This window comes from Macrobrachium rosenbergii, chromosome 43 (assembly GCF_040412425.1).
Source record: "Macrobrachium rosenbergii isolate ZJJX-2024 chromosome 43, ASM4041242v1, whole genome shotgun sequence".
NCBI lineage: Eukaryota > Metazoa > Arthropoda > Malacostraca > Decapoda > Palaemonidae > Macrobrachium > Macrobrachium rosenbergii.
In genome coordinates this window covers 28,168,955-28,188,068 of record NC_089783.1, presented here as the reverse complement: position 1 = coordinate 28,188,068, position 19,114 = coordinate 28,168,955, and the positions used below count along the sequence as shown (strand labels likewise).

At 36.7% G+C, this 19,114-nt stretch overlaps 2 long non-coding RNA genes across 2 annotated transcripts; one reads left to right on the top strand and one right to left on the bottom strand.

The window, feature by feature from the left end:
• Nucleotides 1–5,485: 5,485 nt before the first annotated feature.
• On the bottom strand, nt 5,486–10,254 carry LOC136828690 (uncharacterized). Its single transcript, XR_010850184.1, has 3 exons — nt 9,599–10,254; nt 9,241–9,354; nt 5,486–5,757 (listed from the first exon to the last, which is right to left on the bottom strand). It is a non-coding gene; the product is annotated as an uncharacterized lncRNA (long non-coding RNA).
• A 3,162-nt stretch (nt 10,255–13,416) lies between these two features.
• LOC136828517 (uncharacterized) lies at nt 13,417–16,769 on the top strand. Its single transcript, XR_010850081.1, has 3 exons — nt 13,417–13,578; nt 13,802–13,896; nt 16,081–16,769. It is a non-coding gene; the product is annotated as an uncharacterized lncRNA (long non-coding RNA).
• Nucleotides 16,770–19,114: the final 2,345 nt, after the last annotated feature.

Genomic DNA, 19,114 nt, shown 5'->3' with positions numbered 1-19,114 from the left:
AAGGGGATGGTCTTTGATTTTCCGGTTTGCATGGATGAAGAGGAACTGCTAGCCGACAAACGATTTGCTTGGGCTAAAAGGCAAAAAAAAAAAAAAAAAAAAAAGTAAGGTTGTGAGGTTATTTCCAAGCCACAGATGATAGCTCCTATTAGAGGTGAAATTCCAGAAAGCCTGTTTTCCCCATATATAAGGTATGGGAGGATTGCCGTGTACAACGAATCACCTGTTTAATACTTCAATGCTTTAAGTGTAGCAAAAAGGGCAACAGGGTATTTATGCGTCCAACAGGGTATTTATGCCTAGAAAAAAAAAGGATAAGTTAAAACTAATTCTAAATGGTGCAATTATGGGAGAGAGCATTTTGCAGGTCCCTCGCTATGTGAACAGAAACCTCATGTTGTGAAAGGAAAAACGGTATGTGTAATCAAACAATCTCTGGCCACTAGACAATCGAGTTACACCGTAACGTCTACTATCATATAGGGCAGAGTGAGGCTTAGAAATTAATAGCCAAAGAGTTTATTCTAATTCGGAGAATAATGATGCACTGGCACTCTGCATATGGAAATATATGAACCAAAAAAACTATTTTGATCCATGCATATTCAATTTCATCAACTCTACAAAACAAAAGGTTTGGTTAATGAAAAGCATCTTGCTCCTAGAAGTGGCGTTGAAGGCGTTACACACGATTCTGTACTAGAGAGGAATGATGAAGCTGAAATGTGTTCAAATAAATAAATATATATATATATATATATATATATATATATATATATATATATATATATATATATATATTAAAAATACTGGTATAGAAGTACCAAACGTGTTCAAACAAAGTTTCAAACTAATGTTTTAGCCAATGATGATATTGCTAGTAAAGTCTACATTGTTGGGTGCTGTACTGAGATATGTGCAACAACCTGCTGCTGGTCTTAAGAATGTCTTCGTTTGTTAGAAATTTTCCGGAAAAATTGGATGACAATGGCGCCACCTGAACCAAAATGTTTATCGTGGAATGTGAACAGTTTACAGAAAAGGTATGTTTTATGCCGTGGTACTGATGTAATAGCTTTGCAAGAGGTAGGAATGGATAGTTCAGCTTTTCATTTACCAGGATATCAAAGTTTTGAGTTACCTGCAGATCCTTGAAACACCACACGGGGGTGAACGACGTTAACAACAACATTCCTCCTAATTTAGAAACAGCTGTTACGGTTAATGGTAGAGTGGTTTTAAAAGTTAACGTTCTCACAAAGGATCATATCATAGGTATATTATTAATGCCTATATTTATTTATTCATTTTGTTGGAACTAGAAAATTTACCTTCCACCTTATTTAGTGAGCCATGTTTATTGCTGGGCGATTTGAATACGCGTCATGAAACTCTAGATACCGATGGATACGAAAATAGAAGTGGGTGTTCTTTGCATAATATACTAAATTTCATGATAATGTTAGGGTTTTGGGTAAGAAAGAACCCACTCACATAAGGGGGAAGACTCGATTATGCTTTTTCAATCTGGCAGAATCTGAAGCAGGTGTATTTGTTGTGCGTGAATTGCTGTGATCATTTTGGAATCTTCACAACTGGAAATATAGGGAAATTGGCTACTTACTCCTCTAGAAACAAATATTTAGTATTAGGAGACGTGAACAGGTTGAACCGTTGAATCAAATTCATAAACGTACAAAGTTTACAAAAAGCGGAAAGACAGTGTAACGAAAATTTGCTGATGACCACCTACGTATTATTGATGATACTGCATACGAGAAAAGAAAATGATATGGGGGTCTATAACAAAAATAAGTAATATGATAATTAAGTTGCTCGAGGTTGAAATAGTCTGTTACGGCAGGCACAAAAGTAATGGAGTCAATCCTTTTGATCTAATTAGGGTGAGTATGATCCAAATAGCCTTTGAAACGTCAGTAACAAGAAAATATTAAGAGGGAATTATTGTGCAGGTTTTCTGAAAATTTCTTTAATCAAAACTCCCCTGTTATGGATGGAGTAACAATTGTTTAATCACAATAGTTGACAGTACTCTACTGGATTTAATGTGTCCTATGAAAATAGTAGTTACCTATAAAATGGAAGAAAGCTTCGGTGACTCCGATTCCTAAAAGTTATTGTGGACATCGGCCTATATCCGAAATGTTTTTTTGCAAAATAATGTTGAGATTTGTTCTAATTATGTTACTGGAGAACCACTATCTGAAAATTTGTTTGAGTTTAGTAAAAATACAACGCATTGCGTTCTTAAAGTATTAAGCAATAGCAGAGCTTTTGTAAACCACAAGGCTTCCTGTGATGGGGCAAATGGCGAGGCAATTCTAGAAGAAATAGTAAATAAAGGTGTGAAAGTTTTATTGTTAAAGTGAATACTGAGCTACTCAACCGGTAGGAAAGCCAAAGAGTGGTTCGAGTGATAAGGAATCTGAGCGAATGTTATTGGAGTTGGGTATGCCACAAGATCGGGTACTACTGAGCCCTACTTTGTCTTGGATATAATTACAAGGCACAACTTCAGAGCAGCTTTGATCGTTATTTAAGCTGGCGATATTCTTATACAACATGATTGATGCTAGTTTGCCATTAGCAACTGAGGAGCTGCAAACCTTGATTGCAAATGGGTTATCAACGAAAATGGGAGCGACAGACTTTAGACAATTTTCAATTTAAAGTTATTGACAGGCAACAGTTTTATCTCGGAATGTGAATGTTTTTAAAAAGACCACGTTCGAGATAAACTATGGTTAGAAATCTTTTTCTGGCGAGACTTAAACCATTACAAGTGCTCGCGAACAGACGTAATGGAGTAGGCATTCGCTTATGGGAATGGTTTACTGTATATCAGTTATCGATTACGCAGCGCCTGTATAGTTGTGGCTTTTGTTCAAGGAGTTACAGATGAGAGGTTACCCAAAACAATCACATGCTTATTATCTTGGGAAGTTCAGTGAGTACCAGGATAACACTGAGAATGGAATTAAATTTGTGTAGTGCTGCTGACCGAATTTTAGAAATTCTCTACTGCTGTTTTGCAAATGAGGAAAAAAGTATGGAAATAATTGTCAATGTATCAGGAAAGTTTAAATCTCCTGTTCGAGCAAGCAGCTCTTCACGGAAATTGTATCGCTATGTTAAGTCCTCGTGTCGTGACATACTGGGTTCAGTTGCTAAAACTATGGCCTCTCCAGATTTGGTAATGTAAAGGTAGGAAACTGGTTTACAAAAAGGGCGAGTGTCATGCTAACGTGTTAAATTACATAATGGTAAAAACACTTAACTAATTTAATACATTTTTTTTAAGTGTTGTGATGGTTCTGATAAGAGTGAAGGGTGGATGTGGAGTTGCCATATCAAAATTTGATACCGTTTAGATAATTTCTAAACTGAAACGGATACCAGCTTTACAACAGCCTAGTTAATTTAAGCAATTCATGGACAGAAAACTGTCGCAGGTAAAACGGGAAAATATATATTTTTCGTAGATTCCCCAGGGTGCTTTGCTTGCACTGATTTGTAAGGGTTCTTATACACGATATTTGGCCCAAGTATGGTTTCGAAGCATGGTACCGAAGCTCTGCTTGGAAACTGCTCGTGTAGACAAACTCTGAACCACCTGCATTTCCTGGCCAGCTCGAGTGAGCTGAGTATTTGCGTGCTCACCCACTTGGGCCCCTGCCACTCCATTCGGGCTCCGTACACCACAGCAATGGACGCATTACCGCTGTCTGCAACTGCAGCCAACGATATTAATGGACGGATCCGCTCTGTTTGTGAAAAGTTCTGGGGTCATGCGAATGTATTGCTGCATGTACTGTGCATCCGCAGTATGAAATTCACTAAATATTTGGCTATATGATCCACACATTTGTTCCATAACCATTCTTTGACCCCAACACTTTTTCCTTCTAGGCTTCAAAACTAACCCTGCACTCAATACTCAAAAGTGCAGCCATCTGTCGTCTTCCGGTGTACCCAGGCATGACTGTCGAGCTCAGGAATGTCTGCGACCGGATTTAGTTAGCAGGTTCCATGTAGGACCCTCTTATATAAGTGGGTCCTGGTTCCATGTAAACACGCTCTCGGCTCAACAGACGTGAGCACAATGCTTCGATACCATACCTCGACACTGATTCGAAGCGTTCGCCAAAACTATTCATACTTGCCCACGTATAGTGTATAATGGCCTGTCAACACTAGCGGGCATACCCGTCGGGTACTTCCAGCTATTTATATTTTCTCTCGCTCCTGATGCATTGTTACCAGACAATCACATCGCTCTGTCTCCACACTCGGTCAGTATAGTGTTACGGGTTATGAGGACAGTGGGCGCCCGTCGGGAAGTGCCCGCTAGTGTGGACAGGGTTTTAGTGGCCTAAGAATGAACTTCAACTGATTCTGTGTACCAGTGTAAAGCTGGTTTATTTAGAGTAGAGCAAGGCAGTTTTCAGATGAAGTTTTACTGGATACTTTCTCATATGTATTTAGATGAGGTTGCTGACAGTGAAATTCAGTGTATATTTTAGTAAGTTATGGCTAGTATATATTAGTAAGATTCAGTACATAATTATTTTAGTAAGTTATGGCTAGTATATAATTATTATAAGTATAAATGGAAAAATATAGGTGATTATAATGATGCATGTAGATTATGCATTGAGCCACATGTATTTTGACATACTGCGAATTTAGGGACGCAAATTTTGCTCCTGTGCCACAGGTGGTTTCATTTCCTAACATTGCTCCAAGAATTATGGAGTTCCCAATTTCTATTAGATAAGCAACCTTGGAACGTAAATATACTAAGGTGGGTGTATCGGCACGCTGTTACTATTTGATGTATATGAAATACCTGGCAATAAATCTTTGATTTGTATACGAAGGTGGTAAAGAAAATTCAAATATCTGTACCCAATACCTTAGTTTCCATTCGATACTTTCAAGGTTTGTATCTTTCAAAATTTGGTTTTTTCATATATCAGTCCTTTGGACATGAAATACCGACCTTGAGAAGAATTAATGTGTTGGCAAGTACCCGGCTAACTTTCTTTAAACAGCGGTTTTTTTTTTTTATTAAATATTTATAAATTTAAGCTAATTCACATTTAGCCACCAACAAAACTGCGTTGAGTTTGGTCTTACCCAAAGCCACTGAAAATCTAAAACCAGATTATGTCTTGGAATATCAGAAATGCCCTCTGTTCCGCTGACAGTTTTATCCATATAATGACTACAATGTACTTTTGTCTCAATATTATGGAAAGAAAGCCAAACATATGGTAATTTATTTTCGTGAAATATACTGAAGAGTGAAGTCTCTATTACGCTGAATAATAAGTCTTTGCTTCATGTGAGAATATTACGGGATTCAAATTTTTATAGTAAATTATTTTGGCAATAGCCACTGGGGACTAACCCATAATAGTTGTGAAGCACATCAAGTGACGCTCAAAAGAAAATTTACGTGTTGAAAATAATCACTTTTATTCGATATTGGTTAACACACTCATGCTATAAAAAAACAAAAAGACAGGTCTACAAATAATACTTCATGTAAAATTTACTAGCATCATTAAATACAGTCATTCCTTGCAGCTGTCAACTGTATTCCTCAGCATTCTTGAAATCTCAACTTCCTAAGCTGCAGTTTCGGTGGATACATCTGCCTGTCACAAACCTTCATAAAAATAAAAGCTTCCATTCTAAGTCTTGTTGATAACCATTTGCTCCAGTTAGTACCTGCAATGGAATGAAAACTTGGAATGAAGACTAAGGTCTTAAACTATTTAAGAAACATACCTCAAAACTTGCATAAATCACAACTATGTAGTTATGTGCAGTGCCCAAGTCCCTATATTACATATGGACAAAATGTCCAGAAAGTTTTAAGACATTAAAGAGTCACGGTACTAATATTGATTAGGATGGGAACCCTCACAGAGGTGCTTCATTTAAGACAACTGGTTTCAGCGGAAAAAGCACTCAGAATAGAAAAAATTGCTAATTAAATTTTTGTTGAAGCATTATCATTAAACTCAGTTTCAGGTTTGATAAAACGCGTACATACGACAGCTTGCTATTTTAACACCTCGCACCATTGCAGTTCTGGAACTTATTAAAAACCCAAGTATAAGAAAATCACGCGGTACAAGTAACAAGCAAAATTCAAAATGTTCTTGTTTGCCAAATACATACGACTAAAGTGCAGCCAACATTTACAGACTTTAATTGAAGTATTGTCAGACCCCCAGAAAACCGGGAAATAAAAACTACGTAGTTAAATTACAATGCAGTCCAGTGAATTTAGAGTAATCGAAGTATTGTCAGACCCCCCAAAAAGTCTTAATTAAAATTACGTAGTTAAACTACTTAATGTAGTTCCAGTGAATTTAGAATAATGCTTTTCAGAGTCAATTAAAATTACGTAGTTAAGCTACTTAATGCAGTCCTTGAAATATAAATGGAATAAAACGCTGAAAGTAATGCGAAGGTGAGAAGACTCGAGAAGGATCCACAGAAGTTGATTTATAACAAACATCAATCGTAGTTTGTGGGAACATGCACGCTGGTAATGAATATCGGGAAAATCAAGCCTTCAGTCTACTGAGTTCTAGCAAGGAAACTAAGATCAGTGCTTGGGGATAACCTTTGATTAGCTTTCTATACATTATAGTATTTGGTATCTTTGATGCATGGATAGCAGCTTTAAGACTGGTAAAAATGTTTGATAAACATTGAGAAATAACAGCTTTGAGATAAAATATAAAAATGTTTGTTAAACAGCTATCAGACAAATGCTTGCAAAAATGGGCAATTACATAACGTATGAAACACGAAAAATAAGCCTCTGCAGAATTTAATGCGTTTGAAACAAGTAACGAAAGCTGTAATACTAATGTGTTTCCGGCAAAAGACGAAAGCACAAGTTAGAAAAAAAACATGCGAGCAATGAAATGCTTCGAGTGGTTAGATAAAATTACAAAACTTGGAAACCACTTGAGAATCCCAGTAATGCTGATGTACGTAACTCTGGAGAACAAGAGCAGACTTTAAACTGAACAATTACTACCCGCTTTCAGCTTAAAACTATAAACTACTTGATCATACAAAATACCTGTAGAATCCACCTGTAGAATCCTTCTCGAAATTTTCAAGGCACAGGATAAAGGCAAAGGAATACTGAAATCAAAACTAGGGCAGTCTACCATGAGCTGGCGAAACTTAGGGGATCCTGCCAAAACTAGTGAACCTCCCAAGAAATGAGAAAATTGGTACCAAGCCCTTACAATAACTGAAGTAAATACCCAATTGACTTTAAAACATTCTGCAGAGAAAACCTGACTAAAAACAAGACACCAGGACAAAACCTTAGTAGGCTGCGTTGACCATAGACAGGCACAGGTGCATTTATCAATCTTCGTTACCTTCAAGGCAAACTACTCCCCTTAACTAAGCAGAACTGGCCAAATGCTGGCACACGACCTAACTCATCTATGTTGACCAAGTAAAAACCACTCGAGAACAAACTCTCGTGGAAACCTATACGAAATGCAATGTCTTAGCACAGATCTGCAAGAAGTGACTAACGTACCTATTTACTATTTTAATGATCCAAAACTATCAAAATCCATTAGATATTCACCTTAAAAATAAGTAAGAGTGCTCAGCACCAGAAAGGAAAGTGGTTGGTGGTTTGGTTTCCAACCACCAACCTGTATATAGTAGGTCTTGCCAGACCTACTATATATCTCCCACGAACCTGTATATAGTAGGTCTTGCCAGACCTACTATACACATTCATGGGAGTACCCCCACCCCAAACAGGGGTCCACCCCTGAAGGGGTGGGAGGTATAAGGGAAGAGAATGCAATAGACATAAAAAATAGGTATTTTATAAGTTGCCAATACACGCTATGGAATTGTAACCTAAATTTTTAAAAAGAGCTCTTCATTCTCGTTATTCTGAACCCCATAAACACCATGCGCAAATGATTTGATAAAATTACGACTTTTAAGAATAAACCCCCCCCCCTCCATAGCTAATATGGCAAAATTGTAACCAGTAAACACCCCTACGTTAATTTATATTCGTATTTTAAAGTTCTTGTAGTACCCTATCATTTCCTAGTTATTTTGCATGAAAAACCCAAAATGGTTTTCCGTACTAAAATGGCTGGCTGGAGTCTTCTTGGCAACTTATAAAATTTTACCCAAAGATATTTGGAAATTTTACCTTATATACAAAAAACACTTGACATGCAACTAAACGACTGAACTCAAGCTCTTAAACAAAAAATACAAATTTCAGACTTCATACACATACAACATTCATAACACCACTAACACGAAGTCAATGTTTATATCTTTATCCCGCTGCCACCCACCCACATTAACATTCAAACACTTAGCGTCACACAATTCTGTCTGAAGCTAATGTTTAAAATTTATGAACATTTTCTTGTGCTAACTGAAACTCCTGCAATTTATAACCATATTTCCAGCAACTGCTGGTAAATCTTCCAGAACGCCAAAGATCCAAGCTGTCATACTTCAACCGAAGTACGCTTTAGCACAGGCTTTCATTTCAAACACATCCCTGAAAGGCTTCTCTACACAAGGTTTAAATTTCTTCACAGTAGGGAACAATTTACACCAAACCTAAGTATCAGCAAAATCCCTCCTAAACCTGTTTCAGATCGACCTACCACTTAATACTCAGCCTCAACCTAGCACCTACACAAACCTTAAACCCTGCTACACAAAGCTGAAACTAACTACAAAGCATCTAGTACTCACACCAACACAAACACGCAACAACTCGCACCAACACAAACACGCAACAACTCGCAAATTGACACTAGCACAAAAAAGCAAACAAATCCACAAACTCGCACAAACAAATCCACAAACTCGCACAAACAAATCCACAAACTCGCACAAACAAATCCACAAACTCGCACAAACAAATCCACAAACTCGCACAAACAAATCCACAAACTCGCACAAACAAACTTAACTTCCCTAGAACGTGCTATACAATTAACAATATGTTCCCATTATTCCCCTTTTGACAATCATGCCACAACAAATACTAATCAACTGAGTCACAATGTCATACCTGCAGTTCTGACTCCACTTCCATATATATCCATGTCACTAAACAGCACTACTAAACAGACACGCACCAATATTTTCACCTACATTTAAATTCATAAGCCTTACCTGGTGTCAAGGTAACTTCCCTGATTGGCGTAATCTCTCCAAGCATCCTATTTGAGGACTTTAATGCCTTATTTCTAGACGCAAACTGTTGCCAAACGCCGACACAAAAGCCACCTGAAAATGACCATTTATTTTTAAAAAAACCGTAGTAATCAGATTTCATATATAAACCGTTAAATGAATAGGCAGCTATCCACAAATTTATATAAGGCACTCCCACGTTCAGAATATCAGATGTAATTAAGTAAATTAGTTTAGCTGTTGAAATTTAACGAAACCGGGGACTAGATTCTCCCAACAGAATTCAAAGACCTATAAGAGCACAGCGATGACAACGGTTAAAAGCAACACAGCTTACCTCCATAACGGTCCTCCTCGCCCTACGAAACACCGAAGACCAAGAACCCCACTTCGAAAAAGTTTGTACAGCACATCGTACCGAAATCAGTTTAGATATGACACTGTTAAAGGAAGCGGTTGAACTGGAGGACAGCACGACACTCTCTATAGTTTGCATCTTAAAGGTTCAAGGATAGTAAATTCAAGGATTAAAAAAGCACACCGCCAAACACTTTATACTCAAGTGGAAGCTAAAAAGGTGCCGTTTCACTTCTGTTTAAATAAATTACCTGTTTTCGTTTACCAGCTTTGATTTGTTTCCCCGTTCCCATTTCGAACGCATTTCGTGATACATAGAGAAGCATTTTCGAGTAAATGTTGCTAAACGCTTTTGGAACATAAAACCGAATTCATAAATTAGCAAAATTCGTTCAAACGAATAAGACCATTTTTTTAATCTTATTCCCAATGAAAATCACGTCACAAAAGGTGTATAATTACCTGTAATTTTGGAGAATGTTAATAACAAGCAGTATATGCTGCAAGCTTAGGCACATTATGTTGATTTATTACAAATAAGATCCACATACTTCGTATTAACACTCGAATAATAGTGTTACCATTAGCGAAATATAAAAGCATTTCACCTTGCAGTCTCATTACAATACTGAAGCACTATACGATTACAGTCCGTTAGTCCGAAGGCCCGATAGTCCGAAGGCCCGATAGTCCGAAGGTCCGATAGTCGTAGGTTGGTATTTTTATGGGTGTTTACTGGTTACAATTTTGCCGTATTAGCTATGGAGGGTGGGGGCTGATTACAGTCCGTCGGACTATCGGGCCTTCTGACTTTCGGACTATCGGACCTTCGGACTATCGGGCCTGCTGACTTTCGGACTATCGGACCTTCGGATTATCGGGCCTTCGGACTATAGGGCGGTCACCGCACTTATATACACCCTGGCTTACAGTTTCTCTTATGAGTTACTTTACTTTCAGAAAGTGATGAAATTCGGTTACACTCCGAGTAATGCAATACTTACGTAACGAATCCTGGTCTAATTTAAGCTTGAGCTTCCTAACATAGCTATTTCGCAATGATTATCTTGACAAACAATTAAGGAGCCGAGTCGAAATTTAAATGTCCTGTATATTTAATATGCAACACAATAATGATACAAGGAGGGACATACGCCATCGAAATTACTATTCACAAAGTAATCTAGAAGCCATGAACTGCTAAATTTCCAGTCTTTGCCTCACATTAAAATCACTTGACTTTGATACTTGTCAGCTAACGATGTTCTAAACAATGTAAAGCGCCAATGCAGAATGAGATTAAAGGATTTTTTTTAAACATCGCCATTAATGCCTTGTTAGGTTTGGAGAGTATAAAAGGGTAAAAGTGCTACGTGATTTAAATGCAAAATAAGATGACAAGAGAATAGATGGAGAAAATGAGACTGAAAAAAGTTTTAATGAAAATAAGTTTAGAAAGCAGTTGAGGGATCGAAATACATGGTTTCCATAGATTATTCGTCAACAAACATGCCCAAGAGAAAATGTTATAAGATTCTTAGGTGAACTTTAAACATACATTATACAAACAACAAAGTAAATACACCTAATGGTGAGAATTAGAGTGGCTGTACGTATACCTGATCACAATATGGTTGAAATGGAAGTTACGGTAGATGGAAACTGAAGTTGGAGAGAATGGGTGAAAATTCAGTTGTAAAGAAAATGAACATGAATGAGAATGATAGGGAGGCGAGGTGTTCATAGAAAGCAGTATTTGTGTTTAAAGACTGACTAAGGTTAAAGTCACTGAAGTTAAAGGAATATATAGGGAGTATAAAAATTTTATTTTTCAGTGTTACGAAGGTAACAAGAGGCAAGAAAAATAGTGAGCTGTGGGATGAAAACGTGAGAAATTTAGCTATGGAAAGCAAGGATAATTAAAGATGAAATTCCTAGACAGATAGTATGCTTGTAGACAGGAATTCAGACAATGGGTAAAGTGTTCTAGTGGAAGGTGAGAGTGAAGAAGAAAGCATGTCATGAAGCAAGGAGGTGAACCAAGACTTGAAAGTTTTTACGATGGAGCCAAACTTTGCTTTTTTGAGTGATTCAAAGACCAGTTGTTCCATCCTATTTTTTTCAAGTATACTCTTTCAAGCTTCACACTAACGTTTAACATTCGAAAAGTGAATAATGATTTCTAGCAAAAATTATCCCTGAATGGAACTAAGCTTTGCTTTTTTTGAGTGATTCAAAGACCAGTTGTTCCATACTATTTTTTTCAAGTCTACTCTTTCAAGCTTCACACTAACGTTTAACATTCGAAAAGCGAACAATTATTTCTAGCAAAAATTGTGCTTAACATGCCTTTAAGTGTATTATATTATCGGCATTGATAAGCCTGCGTTTTGGACGGCTCCAAAACATTTATTAATGCTCATCTGCCTTTATGTGAAAATTTATTCTCTTATCTTAAGACGTTCTTCACGCAACCTTCTCCATGAGTGAGCTCAAACAAGACTGTCGTTGTGATTGATATCAGAATTCTCACCTTAAGCTTAAACCTAAATTCATTTCAGTCTCATCGTACAGTAGAAAATCTAGCTGTATTGCGCAGATACCGGTTTGGGAATTATTTTGGAATAGGGATTTCTCCATCTTCCTCCTTTCTTTCGCGTTTCTTCACCTTGCAGCTTATTAAAAGGTTATATTTTCAGAACAGAAATCCTTCAGCACGCCTCTCTTGCCGCTTGAGTTTGATTTGGGTGATCATAAGTCTTTCGGTCGTTACAAAATTCAGTTAAGTTTTAAATCAAGATTTGATATATATATGTGATTTACTTTAGGTATTGTATTGCCGTCACTAACTTTTCAACTATACATGTATTCAATTGTTTTTTCATTTTTTTTTTATCGCACCTGAGGTTATTATATGTTTACAGATTTTTAAGAGCTGTTGTTGGATCAGTTCAAATATCGTAACAATAATAATGAGTCTGGTTTTGAATATGTATCTCTACAAGAAAAATTTCATTATATTCTATACATGTTAGTGTGTTAGCTCGTACCTTCTTTACTTTGAAAATTAATTCAGAATTAATTTTAAAAATCTGAAAGCTTACAAGTTCACTGGCCTCCATATTATGAAGCATTGGATTATTAGTTGATGAAATAAAACATGTTCTTTCACTTCAAAAGAAATAAACATTCCCAAGTGAAATCACTATTGTAAGCTAATAAACAAGGTGTCTGAATAGTCTGAATAGGGCAAGTAAGCTGAGGATTGAAATGCACGTTATTTATTTCTCCCGGTAATATTCTTCATGGCTAATGCAAAGGTTATTCATTTTTTTTCGGTAGCAAGATCACCATAAATGGGGCGAAAAGATATTTTGGCTATAATGTAAGTAAAAAATATCATCCAATATCACGATTAGTTATTAAACCTTTTCGGCAACTTTCTGAAAAAAAAAAACGATTTCAGAAAAGTGACAACATGATTACGTATGCATGAACGTTATATTTTTCAGTTTGAGGCTCATATTTTCGTAAAGTATATGGGGAATCTAATACCTTCCCATTCGAAACGATAAGGGGAAAATGGTAAATGAAAAAAAAAAAGAAAAAAAAAAAACTTCTCATGATAAATGCATAAAAGGATCCTTCCTTATCAAAGCGAACAGATTTTAGAAGTGTGACGATACCTGCTTTAAGATCCTTGTCGGAAAGCGAATGTTCGGGAATTGTTTATCCTTGGACTTTAGGTCTGAGACGTTAACAAGAACTTAGTTCGGTTTGCTGGGTGTGAGTGCGAACGTATAGCGGTTGTTGTCTTTGACGTGTAAATACTTTAGGTTTATACAGTGTTTTATTTGTAGTGTAATTGGTTGAATAACTTTGGTGTACTGAGATTTTAAGAATTGTGGCACAGATAGTAGTCTATGACGCTTACGCAGAGTTGAGCCGAGTTTGTGAAAGGTAACTTAAGGGTGCTTTTATCATTGACGTAAACGTTTTTGAGTTTGTTCGTTGGAAGTGAGGTTTTAGTGAGTTTTGTGGTTTTTGTTAAGTCAGTTTTGTTGTTCGTACTTTTGTACTTTCAAATTCAAAATTAAACAGTTGGTCGTAATATTTTGTTGGCGGTTACATTAAAGTGAACTTTAATTTTACGTTTGGAGAGTCTAATTAACTTTGATTTCAGGTAGTGGTGGGAGCCAGCCTAGTACCGGAGACAGTTGACCTGTCAAAGAGTAGTTATTACGGTCTCCATGGAGTGACCTGCACTGAACCATGAAGGTAATGTGGAGCATTGAGTTTTACAGTTTGTAATGCGTATACAGTAAATGTGCAGTTTGTAATCGGTATCCAGTGAATGGGTGAAGTTTTTGAAACTTTGTAGTTGTGGTTGTAGTAGCTTTGTTTTATGCTTATGTGAAATGTTTTAACTTGTTGCAGTCTTCCCATAAAGTGTCTTCCCATAAAGTTTGAGGTTCCTGTTTCCAGGTACTTCTTAGTGTTTCGAAGTGTCAAAATTACTTGTGCTTAAGTTCAGGGTATTTCAGGAACTTGGGTTTTTTTTTTTTTTTTTTTTTTTTTTTTGCGCGCGCGTGGTTTTGGGAAGTAGCTGCAGGGTTTTTTTTTTATTTTGCGAGGTAGCTGCGGGGTTGAAATTGAGCCAGTATCAGTGCAGTACCTGTGAGAGAATTGTGGAATCTTTCAAATTAGTTTAAATTTTGTAAAGTTACAATTTAAAGCAATGGTTCTGGATTTTTTAGTCTTTACTACAAGCTTGTGCTTTACTTTTTACTCAATGAGACAATTTAACGTAAGGCTGCTTTGGTTTAAGGGTTGAGTAGGAGGCAAGCTTTCACTAGAAATCCTTACCTTACCACAGTGTCCCTGAATGTTGATAATCTTAATGTGAAGTTTGATGAATGTGAAAGGTTAATTTTCAGGTATGTTTTTTCTCGGTAGAGGTGAATAGTATTTGCCTTGACTTTGTAAGTTGTGTAGGTAATATTACAATTCGTTAGTACAACAGTGGCAGTTTTTTATAATTTTATCTACTGATTCAAACTTATGCCCCCACCCATAAGGGACCGAGCCCCTGTTGGGGTGGGGGCAGTCCCGTGAATGTGTATAGTAGGTATTTATAGGCCTACTATATGCAGGTTCATGGGAGACCTAAAACTTGAGTTCTCTTCCAGGTGGAAAGTACCTATTTCTACCATAGGTGTTATGATCAATGTCTACTAGTAGTTACCATGTGATAAAGCTTTATTTTGTTTGAAGCATGTTGGTTTATTAGTGAGGCGCTTGAGTTGAACTAGAAGTCTTGGAGTATCTTGCCACATTGCTGGGCATACCCGTCTAGCCTTGTATGTAATTTTTTCTATTAATGACCTTGGTTTTTCCTTTTGCGCATGTGCATGCTTCTTAAAGCTCTACCAAAACAGTAATAGTTATGGATTTTTTCATTTGCCGGCATCTTGCCGGCCTAGATGCCATCAGGTGGAATATTTATACAATGCTAGTAACTTTGGCTGGATTCAGTGATAAGTTCTTTTCTTGGGGGATGAACTTTTGGTTATATGGATGGGGTTGAGGGGGAAAGAGATTCGGCTATTCAGTGCTGCTAGTAAGTAATTTTTGTGCTTTTTATATTCAGTGCCCGTGCTTCAATTTTTAGTATTTTAAAGACTGAGATTCTTAGGGCTGGTTAGTATGTAGTCTTCTAGAGATTTCTATATGCACAGCTTTTTTCAAAATTTTCCTCCATATTCCTTGAGGAAAGTAAGCACTGGATTCCCAAGCTTTACTTTCTGAAATCTGCCTGAAATTAACATTGGTTTGGTGTGTTTCCAGTTTTACCAATTTCAATTTTAGCTACTAGTGGTTATCGTAACCGGTAGAATTTGTATCCGGAATTTGTGCTTAATGTCGAATAGTTTTACCTGAAGTGGTTTTATAGAGATTCTAAAATGAGGAAATTTCATGATTTAGGTTTCTACTCTTTTCTAAATTACCGTTTTCCAGAACCATATTTAAATTTAAATTGACTTTAACTGCTCGGCTAGTTTTGTATAGTTCCTTGCAAAAGATTTTTGCTCAAGTCGCCACTAAGCATGTTTTTCTGTGATCTTAAGACACAGTAAAATAGTAAATATAACCAGTAGTAAGACTTAATTTATATTTTATTAGCTTGACCCTGTAGTTTGCTTTCAACCTAGGGAAAACAATGTGTGGAGCAATATTCAGCTGTAATGTTAAAAATCGCTAATTTAAACGGACAGTTAAATCTTAAGAGAATTGATACCTTGCTTAATTAGTAGTCCTGAGACTAAACTATATTTTGTTTCTTTGGAAACTTTACAGATTTATTAGTTTCAATATCAGCTTCAATATCAAAGTTTTTTTTGAACTGCTGGTTAAAAAGTTTCTTTATTTTGCACGTTAATAAAAAAGTTATCTCCATTACAGGATGTTTTGCCTAAACATTTAAGATGGGCAAGGTGTGAAATGGTGACTAGCAAGACAGAACGAATTTGTGGACCCTTAAGTGACAAGCGAATCTGAACTGGTTTTCGAAATTTTGCATAATTGAAGGCAGAAATGTTATCCCAAATGCAAGGTTATAAAGGATAGTTCCGGAATATGAGGCTTGTATTGGATTGTCTGCATGTCCGCTGGTATAGTGGGGTTTAGTGTCGTGGTATGCCACTCGGATGTCACGGGTTCGTCTCCCCCGGGGCGATGAAAAATAACTGGCTGTCATGATCAGTTACTGCTGCAGTGTGGGGTCTGCGGTGGGAGGTTGAAACCAACTTTCTTTGGAATCTTGAATTTAAAGTAAATGGCCCCTGTGCTTGTTCCATGTGAATAGGTTTAATGTACTGAAAAAATACTAATCTAAAGAACGAGACTGTACATTGCCATAGTTGTAGTATTTTGATACTTTATCAATTTTATACTTTATCAGTTTTATACTATCAATTTTATACTATCAATTTTATAAAGTTCATTCATTAATAAAAATATTGCACAAGTTTCCAGGTTATTTTAGTGTACTGAATGGTTTTTGCTCACGGATGTTAATTCCTGAATATATATTGTACTTTTTACTCATAAATCTGTCAACTAATTCCTGATTAAATAATTTTGGACTAAAATTTTTGAGAATTTTCCTGAAAAAATCGTCTGAGTATGTGGTAAATTATTGCTACAAGGCTCTGTAAATGATAAAGTTCTGACTGGTCAGTGAGTTCTGACTGGTCAGTGAGTAATTTAATTTATTGGGAGTGGTTTATTGGATATTTTTATAGCCATAACTTTACCCAGCTATTTATACTGACTATTATTTTTCCCCAGCGGTTTATTTTTCCCCAGCGGTATATTCAGGCTAGAAGTACAAAAGAGAATGCAAAACTTTTAGTTGTGGTTATTACAACGAAGGTAGTTTGATCGTTGAGGGACCTAAGAACATTCACTGTTTGCATAAGGTCTGGAAAACACTAGCCGTTTACAAAGACACTGGTATTAACTAAAACTACTTGATGGCGGAAATATAAAAATACAATCGGCCTAATTCACAAAGTATTAAAAACTAAAGCTACAGACTTGCTGCAAAAATTACCTTAACCAGCAAGATGAAAGTGAAAACAGGTGAAACAAAATCCTTTTACTAAAGTAAAATAGGTCAAAATGAATGTTAGGCACCAATGTAAAGGCCAAACCACTGGAGAAAAGGATTAGAGGTTACAAAGGGCTGTTCAAGCAAAAATAAACTACAGCTCTACTGTCCAAGCATTTTCGCCATGGAGTTCAAATGCTTAGTAAACTTTAGGAGTTTGTAGTTTTGAACATAGGATTGATGCTTAATGTTGGGGTGGAAAATTTCGGAATATTTGAATGTTTAAGCTCAACATTGTATGTGATGTATTTACTGGAAGTAGTATGCGTATGGTAAAATTGAAGTTGGGAGAATATCCTTAAGTTCGGGCGTACAACATTAAATACAAGGTCTGTAGACCTACTAGTACTGAATTTGAGTTTTTTTTTTTTTTTTTTTTTGATATACACAAAAAACTAAGGTGGGTTTCACTCGTTGGGGTTGATGGCTGTAGCAGTAAGGATGAGAGTTTGAGTGAACACCTGTGTATTGTATATACTTCAACTCAAGTTAAAGTAGTGCTAAATGCCCGTCCTCTAGCTTAACAAGCTGTTTGTCTAAAGTATGGCTCCTGAAAATATTCTGCATGCCGCTTCAGTGGCGAGGGTCTTCAACATCCAGTAATCAAAAACGTGTGCACTGTAAAACAGCAGAAAACAACCTGTAAGTGCGTGCGTGTATTGGGCTAATCTTTGAGAGAGAGAGAGAGAAATGCTCTCGTTCCGACGGAATTTCTTTGACAACACATCACCGTCTTAAGAGTTTAACTAGTCGCCCGTTGAAAGTTTTCAGCAAGTGATATTTTTATCGATTATCGTATTTTTAAAAGGGGCGTAGTAACGACAAAACCAGATCAGTCGAGCATAGGCGAAACTTCCATAATTTTTGAATGCATCAAAAGGAAACCTGATAAAATTTGGAACTTTGCATGTGTACTTTCAGTGAGAAATCTGCGCATTTGAAAGATTCGACATTGGACTGGAGCAACAATTGGAGAGCTATACGCAGGTAGTTCCACTTGTAAAGTCTGAACAAAAACACTAGTTCCCGCATGCATATATTCCATTTCCCCATGTCTCCAAAGCCGTAAGTGGTTGCCAAGGCATACATGAAATTAGGAATTTTTTTTAATGTGAGCCTAGGGTTTCGAGTGCAGGAGTAGTAGTTAGCATGCCACTTTTGGCACGCGTGCCCTGGGTTCCCCATCTCTGCTCTAAAACATTCCTTAGAATGTTAGTTTTTTCGTCCTAGTCCTTTTGAGTGCTTCAAGTCCTTTCACATGGTGCTTTTAATGGAATCCAAAGTGGGTAGGAAACTGGAAATTGAGAAGACCCTTCGCTTCAGCTACCTAATATAAAGCTAAATCAATTTAGGGATATCCTTATTTTGGTTTTTGCGAGTTGCCTAAAAACCGAAGAAAAGTTACCAAAACTTGCCGGACTTTTCATTACCTCAGAAAGGATCGTCGAGTAAAACATGCCTGACTTCAGAACCTATCTCGTGGGTGAAAGAAGACTGAATAATTGAGAGAAGGGAGGGACGATAAAAGGGCAGACGAGATGCGACGGGTAGAGATTGATTGTTTAGTGATCTGCTTGAGACTGCAGAAGTGATATCCGTTGGATAATTCTTAATTGCCGTTATTTTCCATTTATATTTCCATCAACTACATATACGTAGGTTACTTATCCCTTTGTTATAGTTATTTTTAATTTTCATCAACTATACATACCTAGACGTTTATTTTAACTTCATAATGGTCTGAAGTTCTGTTCCTAAACTTGACACTTAGCTGATTTTTATAATTTTGATTTTTATAATTTAGATTTGGTTATAGAGAAATCG